General features: G+C 42.6%; 1 non-coding gene across 1 annotated transcript; it reads right to left on the bottom strand.

The window, feature by feature from the left end:
* Positions 1–7,250: 7,250 nt before the first annotated feature.
* On the bottom strand, positions 7,251–7,356 carry LOC133764922 (U6 spliceosomal RNA). Its single transcript, XR_009866491.1, has one exon. It is a non-coding gene; the product is annotated as a U6 spliceosomal RNA (small nuclear RNA).
* Between the last annotated feature and the right edge of the window lie 5,917 nt (positions 7,357–13,273).

The raw sequence follows: 13,273 nt of genomic DNA on the forward strand, positions 1-13,273 counted from the left end.
GTGCTGGCACACCGGGTTCTAGTCCCGGTTGGGGCACTGATCCTGTCCCGGTTGGGGCACTGATCCTGTCCCGGTTGCCCCTCTTCCAGGCCAGCTCTCTGCTGTGGCCAGGGAGTGCAGTGGAGGATGGCCCAAGTGCTTGGGCCCTGCACCCCATGGGAGACCAGGAGAAGCACCTGGCTCCTGCCTTCGGATCAGTGCAGTGCGCCGGCCACAGCGCGCCGGCCGCGGCGGCCATTGGAGGGTGAACCAACAGCAAAAGGAAGACCTTTCTCTCTGTCTTTCTCTCTCTCACTGTCCACTCTGCCTGTCAAAAAATAAATAAATAAAAAAGAAAGAAAGAAAGAAAGAAAGAAAGAAAGAAAGAAAGAAAGAAAGAAAGAAATTAGGAAATTAATGACAGACATGAATGAAACTATTACTAGGAGATAGAACTCATTAAGTAGAACCAAATAGAAATTTTAGAGATTAAGTTGTCAGTCAGTAAAATAAAAAAAAAATGTGATTGAGAGCTTTTACAGCAGAATAGACCAAGTGGAAGAAAGAATTTCAGACCTTGAGGACAAGAATTTTGAAATAACCCAGATATGGGAGCTGGTGCTGTGGTGCAGTGGGTTAAAGCCCTGGCCTGCAATACTGGCATTCCATATGGGTACTGGTTTGAGTCCTGGCTGCTCCACTTCTGATCCAGCTCTCAGCTATGGCCTGGGAAAGCAGTTGAGGATGGCCCACATCCTTGGGCCCCTGCATCCATGTGGGAGACCTGTAGAAGCTCCTACCTTTGGATTAGCTCATCTCTGGCCTTGTGGTCATATGGGAAGTGAATTAGTGGGTGGAAGACCTCTCTCTTTCTCTCTAGCTCTACCTCTCTCTGTAGCTCTTTCAAATAAATAAAATAAATCTTAAAAAAAAAAGAAATAACCCAGTCAGATGAAAATAAAGATAAAAGAATTTAAAAGTGATAAAAGTCTATGTAAAATATGGGATATCACTAAATTATCAAATATTTGCATTATAGGTATTCCTGAAGGAGAAGAAAAGGAAGTAGGCATTGAGAACCTAATAAATGAAATAATAGTTGAAAATTTCCCAGATCTTGAAAGAGACATGGACATTCAGATACAGGAAGCTCTAAGAACCGCAAGCAGACTCAACCAAAAAGGGCTTCTCCAAGCCATATTTTCCTCAAGTTGTCAAAAGTTAGAGAAAGCAAAAAATCCTAAAGACAGTAAAAGAAAAGTATCAAATTATATATAAAGGGAAACCAGTTAGATTAACATCAGACTTCTCAGCAGAAAACCTACAAGCCAGAGAGAGTGGGATGATATATTCAAAGTATTTTTTTTAAAGATTTATTTTATTTGTTTGAAAGACAGAGTTACAGAGAGAGGTAGAGACACAGAGAGAGGTCTTTCATCCGCTGGTTCACTCCCAGATGGCCGCAAGGCTGGAACTATGCCGATCCAAATCAAGGAGCTTCTTCCCAGTTTCCCATGCAGGTACAGGGGCCCAATGACTTGGGCCATCTTCCACTGCTATCCCAGGCCATAACAGAGAGCTGGATTGGAAGAGGAGCAGCAGGACTAGAACCAGTGCCCAATGGGATGCCAGCACTTCAGGCCAGGGCGTTAACCTGCTGCACCACAGCGCTGGCCCCTCAAGGTCTTAAAAAGGAAAAACTAACAGGGCCGGCGCTGTGGTGTAGTGGATAAAGCCTCCGCCTGCAGTGCCAGCATCCCATATGGGTGCCAGTTCAAGTCCCAGCTGCTTCACTTCTGATCCAGCTCTCTGCTGTGGCCTGGGAAAGCAGTAGAAGATGGCCCAAATCCTTGGGCCCCGGCACCTGCATAGGAGACCTCTAAGAAGCTCCTGGCTCCTGACTTCGGACGGGCGCAGCTCCGGCCATTGTAGCCAATTGGGGAGTGAACCAGTGGATGGAAGACCTCTTTTTCTCTGCCTCTCCTTCTCTCTCTGTGTAACTCTGACTTTCAAGTAAATTAAATAAATCTTTACAAAAAAAAAAAAAAAGAAAAACTTCCAACCAAGAATATTATACCCAGTGAAGCTGTCCTTTAAAAGTGAAGGAGAAATAAAATGTTTTCTAGGTAAGCAAAAACTGAGAGAATTCACCACCACCAAACCAGCCTTACAAGAAATTCTACAGGATGTCCTACATTAGAAGTAAACATGAAACACATGTCACCACCAAATTCACTCTCAGTGCAAGTAGAATCATGATCCAATCAACCAAATGACAGGTCTTAATTCTTATCTATCAATAATAACCTTGAATGTAAATGGATTAAATTGACCAACCAAAAGACTTAGGATGGTTGAATTGATAAAATACAAACAAACTAACAAAAAAACACATGACACTGCCTACAAGAAACTCACTTCACAAACAAAAATACACATAAAGTGAAAGTGAAGGAATGGAAAAAAAGATACCAGACAAATGGAAATCAAAATCAAGTGGGCATAGCTATCCTGGTATCAGATAAAACAGACTTTAAATAAAAAACTGTACAAAGAAATAAAAAAGGACATTACATATTGATAAAAGATTCAATTCAACAAGAAGATATAACAATCATAAATATATATGCACCTAACACAAGACCATCCAGATATATAAAACAAATACCATTACACCTAAAGTGAAGATAGACTCCAATACAATAATAGTGGGTGACTTCAACACCCCACTCTCATCAAAGGACAGATCATCCAGATGGAAAATCAGTATATATCAGAGTAGTAACATACTATCAAATAATGGACCTAACATTTACAGGACATTTCACCCAAAGGCTCCTGAACACACATTCTTCTCATCAGCACTAGGAACATATTTTAGGAAGGACCACATATTAGGCCACAAATGAAGTTTCAGCAAGTTTTTTAAAACTTTTATTTAATAAATATAAATTTCCAAAGTACAGATTTTGGATTACAGTGAGTTTTTCCTCCCCACAACTTCCCTCCCACCTGCAACCCTCTCATCTCCCACTCCCTCTCCCATTCCATTCACATCAAGATTCATTTTCAATTATCTTTATACAGAAGATCAATTAGTATATATTAAGTAAAGATTTCAACAGTTTGCACCCACACAGAAACACAAAGTGTAAAGTACTGTTTGAGTACTAGTTATAGCATTAATTCACATTGTAAAACACATTAAGGACAGAGATCCTACATGGGGAGTAAGTGCACAGTGACTCCTGTTATTGACTTAACAATTGACACTCTTGTTTATGGTGTCCGTAATCACCCTAGGCTCTAGTCATGAGTTGCCAGGGCTATGGAGGCCTTTTGAGTTCACCAACTCTGATCTTATTTAGAAAAGGTCATAGTCAAAGTAGAGGTTCACTCCTCCCTTCAGAGAAAGGTACCTCCTTTTTTGATGGCCTGTTCTTTCCACTGGGATCTCACTCGCAGAGATCTTTCCTTTAGGTTTTTTTTTTTTCTTTGCCAGAGTGTCTTGTCTTTCCATGCCTAAACTACTCTCATGGGCTCTTCAGCCATATCTGAATGCCTTAAGGGCTGATTCTGAGACCAGAGTGCTGTTTAGGACATCTGCCATTCTATGAGTCTGCTATGTATCCCGCTTCCCATGTTGGATTGTTCTCTCCCTTTTTTTAATTTTATCAGTTAGTATTTGCAGACACTAGTCTTATTTATGTGATCTCTTTGACTCTTAGTCCTATCATTATGATCAATTGTAAACAAGTTTCAGCAAGTTTAAAAAATTTGGAATTATACCACATGTCTTCTCAGATCATAAAATAATCAAACTAGAAATCAACAAGAAGAGTAATAGAACATTCATAAATACTTGGAAATTAAACAACAAGCTGCTGAATGATGAATGAGTCATTGAAGGAATTAAAAAGGAAATCAAAAACTTTCTTGAAATAAATGAAAATGAAAATGCAACATATCAAAACCTGTGGGATTCAGCAAAAGCAGTATTAAGAGAGAAGATTATATCATTAAGTGCTTACATTAAAAAAAGAGAAATGTCTCAAATAAAAGATCTAATGATGCATTTTGAATACTTAGAAAAACAAGAACAAATCAAACCCTAAATCAGCAGGAGGCAAGAAATAATAAGGATCAGAGCAGAAATAAATGAAATTGAAACTAAAAATACAAAAGATAAACAAAACAAAAAGTTGGTTTTTTGTGAAGATAAACAAAATAAATAAACCCCAACCAGACTAACAAAGAAAAACAGAGAAAATACTCAAATTAATAAAGTTAGAGATGAAAAAGGAGACATTACAAATGATACCAGTGAAATACAAAGGATCAAAGGGACTGCTATGAAGCACTATATGCTAATAAACTGGAAATCCTCAAAGAAATGGATAACTTCCTGGATATATGTAACCTACGAAGATTAATTCAACAAGATAAAAACAACCTAAGCATATCCATAATAAGCAATGACATTGAAGCAGTAATCAAAAGTCTTCCATCAAGGAAAAGTCTGGGACCTGATGGCTTTACTACTGACTTCTACAAAACATTCAAAGAGAAAATAATTCCAGTATTATTCAAACTATTATAAAATATTGAACAGGATAGAACTCTGCAAAACTTTTTTTATGAGGCCAGCATTACTTTGATACCAAAACTAAAGGCATGATATGAAAACTACAGATTTACATTCTTAATGAGCCATAGATACAGAAATTCTCAACAAAATACTAGCAAATTGAACCCAAAACCAGATCAAAAATCATATATCGTGACCAAGTGGGATTTATCCCAGAAATTCAAGGGTGGTTCAACATTTGCAAATCAATAAACATCATAAATTGCATCAATATAATGAAGAGCAACAACCATATAGTCATCTCAGTAGATGCGGAGAAAGCATTTGACAAGTTTCAACACCCCTTCATGATAAAAACCCTCCACAAATTAGGAAGGGAAGGAACATCTCCATCTCTTTATCTCATTTATGTCTTGCACTGATTTCCTAATTTCATTTAACTATTTACTTACATTCTCTTGTATCTCTTAGAGTAACCTTAAAAAAATTCTTTTGAACTCTTTTGAGGCATCATCTTGCCTTGTTTTTTCATATTTTCTATGTCCCTACACCAATTTCTGTACATTTGGGGATTAGTTGTTTATATTGCCTTTAGAGGATGGCTTTGCTGATTAAAAGTTTTTTCCTGAAGATGTGCCTTTGTTTATTGGTTTGGTAGACTACTTTGGCTTTAGTTCTACTTGGATCTCATAGTGCAATCTCCCTATAAATTTATTTGCTATAGTTGATGATAGTAGTAGTAGAGACCTGGAGTGCTCCTGTAGCTTAGTGCTGTTGATTAGGTCCCTGTCATATAGGTCTCCAGCTGTTTCCTGAAGCAGGGAGCAAAATCAAGAGTTTCTTAGTTGTTGGGAGTACATGCTTCTGCTGTGGGTGGGCCCAGCGTGTAGGCTCTGAACCAGTATCCAAATCTGGCTGTAGGAGCTGGATGTTCTTATAGACTCCCAGCTTCTTCCTGGCTCCAGAGCCCCAAGAGTCACTTTAATGCTTGATGGAGGAGGTGGGCCCCACAGATGTTTGAGAGAGTGGCTGGACCTGTGAGAGTGACTTTGCCTCTAGGAAAGCAGAAAAAGCAGTCCTAGGCCATTCTCCATAGACTTTTTGCTGAGCTGGGTGGGGTACTGGAACACCATGTAGCTGCAAGCAAGCAACAGTATAGTAGCCTTGGGTCAAACATAGAAACTCGGCAGCTTCTGCGGGGGTCACTGGAGTTCCTTCACTGGGCCTGGACAAAGCACAGAAACTCTGGGTCAGAGACTCCAACAAATGAATGATGTACTGGACTGGGTTTGCCATGGAAAGCCCAGGCCAAAGCCCCAAGTGAAGCTCTGTGTGCTGCCTTATGGAGAGCCTGGTTCAAAGCTCTGAGTGAGTACACTGCATGCTATGCTAGATGTAGCATGGCAAGCTCAAGTGAAAGCCCCCAGCCATTGTCTTGGATGGGGTCAGAAAGGCGACTGTTTGTGAAAGGAGCAAGAGCCTAGAGTGATGCCTGAGGAAAAGCACAGAAGCTTTAGCTACTGTCAGTGGGAGGGGCTGGATCTGAACAGTGCAGAGATGAGCCTGCAGGCCCTTCTCTGTTCTGGTGTTGGGAGCAGGCTGGTTCACTGTTTAGAGTGAATGCATGGTCCTGGGCAAGTTCACTCTCCCAAATGTGCACACTGTCCAGAACATGTGCACACACTTAAATACAAGAACTGACCCTAGTGCAGAGGGAACTCTGAGCAGATTGGGGAGGGGCACAGGGATGCTGTCTGAGTCCAGGTGTGCACACATTCTAGCAGCAACCACTGATATTTCAAGTGGTCAGGGCATGGAGTCCAAGGGGAAGAGGAAAATCCTCAAATCTCAGAGTGCAGTGTCTCTTACTTGGAGGATCTTAGGGTCTGGATATCCCAACTGCCCTGTTCTCGCTGCCCTCTGTGGTGCAGAGCAAAGTGCGGGCTAAGGTGCTGTGGTCACTGTTGCTCTTTTGGGTTTTCTTGGCTCTTTGAGATTCAACCTTCCTTGCTAGAATGGGGGGGGGGGTCCTTGGGAAGAAGATACGCAAGGGCTGCTGTCTCCCACTACAATATGGCTTCTGACATTGACTCCTTTCTCAAGGTGGTGTCGCACTTCTGCAGCCTGTGCTCTGAGGGCTGGTGGAGGGGACACCATGTTCCTCCTCTGAAGCAATGAGGCCCTGAGTTCCCTGGGAGCTCTCCTTGCTGAGCTGCTCATCAGTGGTGACCGAATTCTGGGCCCTGCTGAGGCTCTCCTGCTCACCTTGTCCCCTACAACATGGGACTAGCATTGAATCACCACCATTGGCTTTGTTCTTCTTTCTGCTGTTCCTGGTCTCTGTATCCAACTATGCTCCCACCGTTCCCTTAGTCCTTTGGGTATGCTTCCTTGGGCCCTCATTTTGAGATGTAGCTGATTTGAATCTTCTCTGTTAGGGGAGGAGGTGAATGCTGACTTCTCTCTTTGGCCATCCCGTCAGAATCTTTTTCAAAGATCTTTAAGTCCCTTCATATGTGACATTCCTCTATATCAGAATCCATGGACAGATTCATTCCTGATACACCTTTCTAAAAATTAATTCAAATCCTATTACTTTTATTGTCATCCAACTTGAATGATCTTTTATGGATTTTTTATTTTTCTTGAAAACAGAGATATTAATATCACAAAGTTAGGGATTAAAAATATGGAACACTTCATGAATCAGTATGTCATCCTTGCTCGGGGCCATGCTGATCTTCTCTGTATCATTCCAATTGTAGTATATGTGCCGGTGAAGCTAATACCCTGCTACATCTTTTTTTTTTTTTTTAAGACTTTTATTTGTTTATTTGAGAGGTAGAGTTACATATAGTGAGGGGAAAGACAGAGAGGTCTTTCATCCACCAGTTCACTCCCCAAATGGCTGCAGTGGTAGGAGCTGCACTGATCCGAAGCCGGAAACCAGGAGCTTCTTCCAGGTCTCCCACGTGGGTGCAGGGCCCAACTGCCTGGGCCATCTTTTACTGTTTTCCCAGGCCGTAGCAGGGAGCTGGATCAGAAGAGGAGCAGCCAGGACTAGAACCAGTGCCCATATGGGATGCTTATGCCTCAGACAGAGGCTTAACCTACTGAGCCACAGTGTTGGCCCCATTGCTGCATCTTAAACCTGACCACAGAACTGTCCAGGACCTGGATCTATCTCAGCCCTAGACATTCCCAATTCCACATTTATTTTCCAACATGGCCAAGAGCTTGTATTTACTAGCAGTACTGATTTTGTACTTCAGTACATTTGCACAGGACACTGGAGACAGTGCTTCTGAACCAATCCATTTGTGTGTAGCTCAGAGTGCCCTGGGCTGTGTGACCTCACTGCACACACAGCAGAAGTGGCCTGACATAAAAACTCTGCTCGACAGGGCTGCTCAATTTCGGATGAAGCCTGGCCAACAGATTCCTTCTTTTGGCAAATTTGAATGCAACGAACAGAAAAATCAACAGACAGTAGGATGAAAAGAAGCCAAGATGTACAGGGAAAATGTGGTAGGCAGAAGCTCAGTGGTAGTAAACACCATGAAGACGAAAACCATAGGAAATGAGGTAAAAAGAGCAGTGTCTGGAGTTGGGGAAACAGGAGAGAGAGGGAGAAGGAGAGGGAGAGAGAGAGGGGGAGGGAGAGGGAGAGGGAGAGGGAGAGGGGGAGGGGGAGGGGGAGGGGGAGGCGGAGGCGGAGGCGGAGGCGGAGGCAGAGGCAGAGGCAGAGGCAGGCTTAACAATCCGTGTGATGGATCACTTTGGATCCACTTTGAGGAGAACCCGGGAAACTGAGTGCTAAGAATTGTGTTGATTTCAGAATGTTCTAAATGAGATCTGAGTATCTTGATGTAGATATAGATTTCTGTTCCTTCTGTACATTTACATGAAATCCTTATTAGCAGAACCAATCTTTTAGTCTTTCATTCTGGAAACATTTAACAGTTCTGAGGTCCCCTCTGCCTGGATTGCTTTTTTCTCTTCCACTCATGGTTAACTTTGAGTCTTACTTTAAAATTCAGCTCAATGGGCTGGTATTTTGGCACAGCATGTTTAAGCCACTGCCTGCAGTGGTGGCATCCCATATGGGTGTTGGTTAGACTCTTGGCTGTTCTGCTTTCAATCCAGCTCTTTGCTAATGTGCCTGGGAAAGCAGCAGAAGATGTTCCAAGTTCTTGGGCCCCTGCACCCACATGGGAGACCCAGGTGGAGTTACAGGCTTCTGGCTTCAGCCTGGCCCAATTCCAGTCACTGTGGCCTGCTAGGGAGTGAACCAGTAGTTGGAAGATTCTCTCTCTCTCTCTTTCTCTCTCTCGCTCTTCCTCTCTCCTTCTCTCACTCTTTCCCCTCCCTCCATCCTTTCCTTCCTCTCTCTATCTCTGCCTTCAAATAAATTAATAAATCTTAAAAAAAATTCAGTTCCGGTGCTCTTTCTCCTTAAGCCTTCCCCAGTCCCTATAGGCTGCTCTAACAATATACTCATACAATATAGTAAGTAGCTTGTGAACAATAGGGCTTTTTTCCCTCCCAGCCATGCAGGCTGGGAAGTCTAACATGGCGCCGTCAGCTGTTGAGTGAACACTGTTTTTCCCACAGCCTTCTTGCTGTGTCTCACCTGAAGGGAGGGAAGGGCTCGATCTCTAAAGTCTCTTTTGTGAGGACACCAAACCCGTGGATCACTAGAAGGGAAATGGATCCACTTTCAGGAGAACCGAGGAAAACTGTGTGCTAAGGATTGTGCTGCTTCCTGAATGTTCTAAATGAAATGTGACTATCCTGATGTACAGTTAGGTTTCTGTCTCTTATTTCCTTGTGCCCATTTGCATTGAATCCTTATTACCAGAAGGTAGTTCATTAGTCTCTACCCTCACATTGCTGGGTAGTGTTCGTTCAGCACATGAATTTGGAGGGAACGCAGACAATCGGACCATAACATCTCCTGTCTTTCTCTGGGCTTCTTGTGCTGTGCTCCATAAGACTGTGAACATCTCCATCCCTGTGCTTGTCTCACTGTGTTTTGTCACCTATTTATCATTCCGATTAGATGTCTACCTCTGGGTGGCAGGAATTATATCTTACTTGTTTTGTAATCCAACTGGCAAATGTCAGAACTTGACTTTGGACTCAGATCTTTTTACCACTAACCTCTTTACTGCTGCCTTACCCTGTTTCTCAGTGCATTATTTCAGCAAGAGATTTTTCATAACACCTTAACTCTCATATAAGTTTAGGCATCTGTATTTGATGAAATCTGTCTACACCTCAGAGTAAGACACAGTTATTTATAACTCTCAGGTTTGCTTGCTAATTTATTAGCTAAAAAATAAAATAGTCATTTCTTGCTGAGGAGTAGTAAGACTAAGATGTTTATGGTTAAACAAATCTTTAAAATCTCTTCCTAGTTGCAAACCATGCCAAGATATAGCAAGCACACATGGCAAAAAGGCCCAGATATTTATTTATAGTGGGCTATGAATGAATGGGATAAATAAGATTCTGGAATCTTGGCTACAAAAAAGCAAAACACAGACAGGAGGAGGAAGGGGGGAATCCACCAGCAGGGAGGGACTGGGCTGTGGAATGAATGGTCCTTCCTGGGGAACCTGAGAGTGATACCTCCTGTAATTCTGCACTGTTGATGCCTTACTTGATTTACCCTAGTCATGGCCTTATCAATGGATTTGTTTCAGAACCTTAAAAAAAGCACTCTTAATGGGTATTTTTATGCCTTTGTGATTAGAGTATTTATTAAAGGTTTATTTTAAAAGCACAGTGACTGCGAGGACGAGACAATGTGAGAGAAAGATTTATTTATTTTCCTCCCACTGGTTCATTCCCCAAATGGCTGCAACAGCCAGGGTTGGTCCAGGCCAAAGTCAGGAGCCAGGAACTACATCTGGGTCTCCCATGTAAATGGCAGGGGTCCAAATACTTGGGTCATCATCTGCTGCTTTCCCATTAGCAGGAAGCTGGATTGGAAGTGGAGCAGCCAAGACTCAAACTGGCATTCCAATGTAGGATGGCAGCATCACAAGCAGTGGCTGAACCCATCGTGCCACAATGCTGGCCCCATGATGAAGGTAGTTTAAGAAGCAGGTAGTGTCTATCTTGTTTCCTGCAATGTTCCCAACACCTAGTACAATGCCTGGCACATTGTCAGCATCAAATGATATTTATGAGTGTTTGTTAAAATGAGTCACTTAGGGAGATCTGGGGAAACTAAGTAGATTTAGCAATAAACTGTCAATATCTTTCAGAACAGACAAGAAAAAATAATGTGCATTTTAGACTACATGACTTAGATTAGAAAAGAGACAGATCATTATATCTCCAAAACAAGGGATGGGTTAAAACTATGTTATTCTCTAATGAACTTTTGCAAGGAAAACACTAGCATTTAAATTGATTAGTTTAGGCTGCTGTAGGGGACCAGGTGAGATGGACTTTGGAAGAATCTCCACATCTTTATTCTGTTATTATTTATCAATTCATTTTCCAGTAATCATTTATCAAACATCTACTTGATGTCATAATTAAAATGGCTTAATAATGCAGTAATTGAAGGCCTGGGTCTAGCTCTTAGAACTTTGAGAAGGTGATGCTACTATCTGACAGACTCTTGCTACTCTTGGGCAGGATTTAGCATCATACACGAAGAGCTCTTGGATCCTATGTGATCAGGGCTGGTGGTTGACTGCTTAAGTGAAAAAGATGACTAAAGTTAAAAGCATAAACATTATTCATCAATTTTCCTAGAAAAGTTATTTTAACTTAAAATGTATAAATGTGCATTTATTTGCTGACCTTTTGACACTAAGCCAAAATTATAGTACATCATTCTGGAGTTTAGCAGTTTCTTCCTCTTTTCTGTTTCTTTCTTTCTTTCTAGATTTATTTATTGGTGTATTTGAAAGGCAGAGGTGAGAGAGAGGGAGAGAGAAAGGGAAGGTAGAGAGAGAGAGAGAGAGAGAGAGAGAGAGAGAGAGATCCATTTTCTATCCACTGGTTCACTTCTCAAATGGTCACAACAGCCAGGTGTGGAACAGTGCAAGCCAGGAATCTGGAACTCTATCTGGGTCTCCTATGCGGGTGGCAGGGGCCCAAGGAGCCATCTTCTGCTGCCTTCCCAGTGCATTAGCAGGTAGTTGGATCAGAGCCAGGGCAGCAGAACTCAAATTAGCACTCTAGTATAGGATGGTGGTGTTAACAAGCTGTGGCTAAACGTGCTACACCACAATGCTGGCCCCAGCATTACCTTGCTTACATAGTTGTGTCCACAGGGCATCACCGGCAGCTTCTGGTTTCAGTATCTGTAAACAATGCCTTTAGAGGAAATTGAATACCCTTGGAGACAGCTTAAACAGGCCTTAACTGTGGGTTTATCCAATATCTATTACTATTATGGCAACTATTAGGTGACCTGCTCTTGAGTTTGAAGAAAGGGGCTGCTGAGGCCAGGGGTTGTGTTTAACTGTTGCACAGGCTTTCTGACTGCATACAGAGAGAAACCAATCCAGGAAAAGGCTGCCTGAGACTGACTCATTAATCCCGTTAGTTTGCCTTCCAATGTACCCTGTGAACATCAAGGTTCTTATGTCCTTTGATTGCCTCTCTGCACTTCATCTGTTGCTCATCATTAAGAGTTATCACTGGGGACTGGAGCAAGATAGTGGCTGAGTAAGATGCACTGGTGATTGTCTTCCCACCGAGACCCTGGTTGGAACAATTTATGTGCCAATCCACCTTCACAAGAGCAAAAGAAGCCACTCCACAGTGCCTGGTTTAACTAGAATAAAAAGAAAAGTTAAACTGAAGAACATAGGAAGAAAAGGGTTGTCTGTGTCATCCCTCCCCTAGCTTCAAGTAGCACAGTGTGGAGAGGAAGAGGGAATTAGACTTGAATCTCAGTCTTAGATTGGGGGTCCTTGTTCCAGGCCCACTGTTATGAAGTTGAGAATTAGGGCTCTATGGCTCCTGTTTCTGGCCCTGTACTTTCTTTTTTTTTCTTTTAAAGATTTATTTTATTTATTTGAAAGAGTTACAGAGAGAGGTAGAAATAGAGAGGGAAGTCTTCTATCCACAGATTCATCCCCCAGATGGCCGCAATGGCCGGAGCTGCGCCGTTCTGAAGCCAGGAGCCAGGAGCTTCCTCTGGGTCTTCCACGTGGGTGCAGGGGCCCAAGGATGTAGGCCATCTTCTACTGCTTTCCCAGGCCATAGCAGCGAGCTAGATTGGAAGTGGAGCAGCCAGAACTAGAATCAGCGCCCATATGGGATGCCGGTGTTTCCGGCCAGGGCGTTAACCTTCTGCACCACAGCACCGGCCCTGGCCATGTACTTTCAAACCTGAGTTATTAGGTTCTCCTTGGACATTTGGCCAAGGAGCTGTCTCTATTACATTTCCCCTGACCTCCAGTTAATAGAGGAGCAGGACTCCAGGTGCTAGGAAGTTGAGGGGTGAGGGGAAAGGGGTAGTATGAGCTTAGAACTTTGCCTTGAAGCTCAGTACTGGGCCTACTAAGGTAAGACCCAATTCCATTTAAAGTCAGAAGGACTCTATTGCCAGGTCAGTGTCTGCAGACATAGCCATTGAATCTGCATCAAAGGAGACTGGTACTCATGTGGGATGCCTTGTTTTTACTTGTACCACTGCCAGCCTAATATTAGCAGGCTTGTTAGGTACCCCCA

This window comes from Lepus europaeus, chromosome 7 (assembly GCF_033115175.1).
Source record: "Lepus europaeus isolate LE1 chromosome 7, mLepTim1.pri, whole genome shotgun sequence".
NCBI lineage: Eukaryota > Metazoa > Chordata > Mammalia > Lagomorpha > Leporidae > Lepus > Lepus europaeus.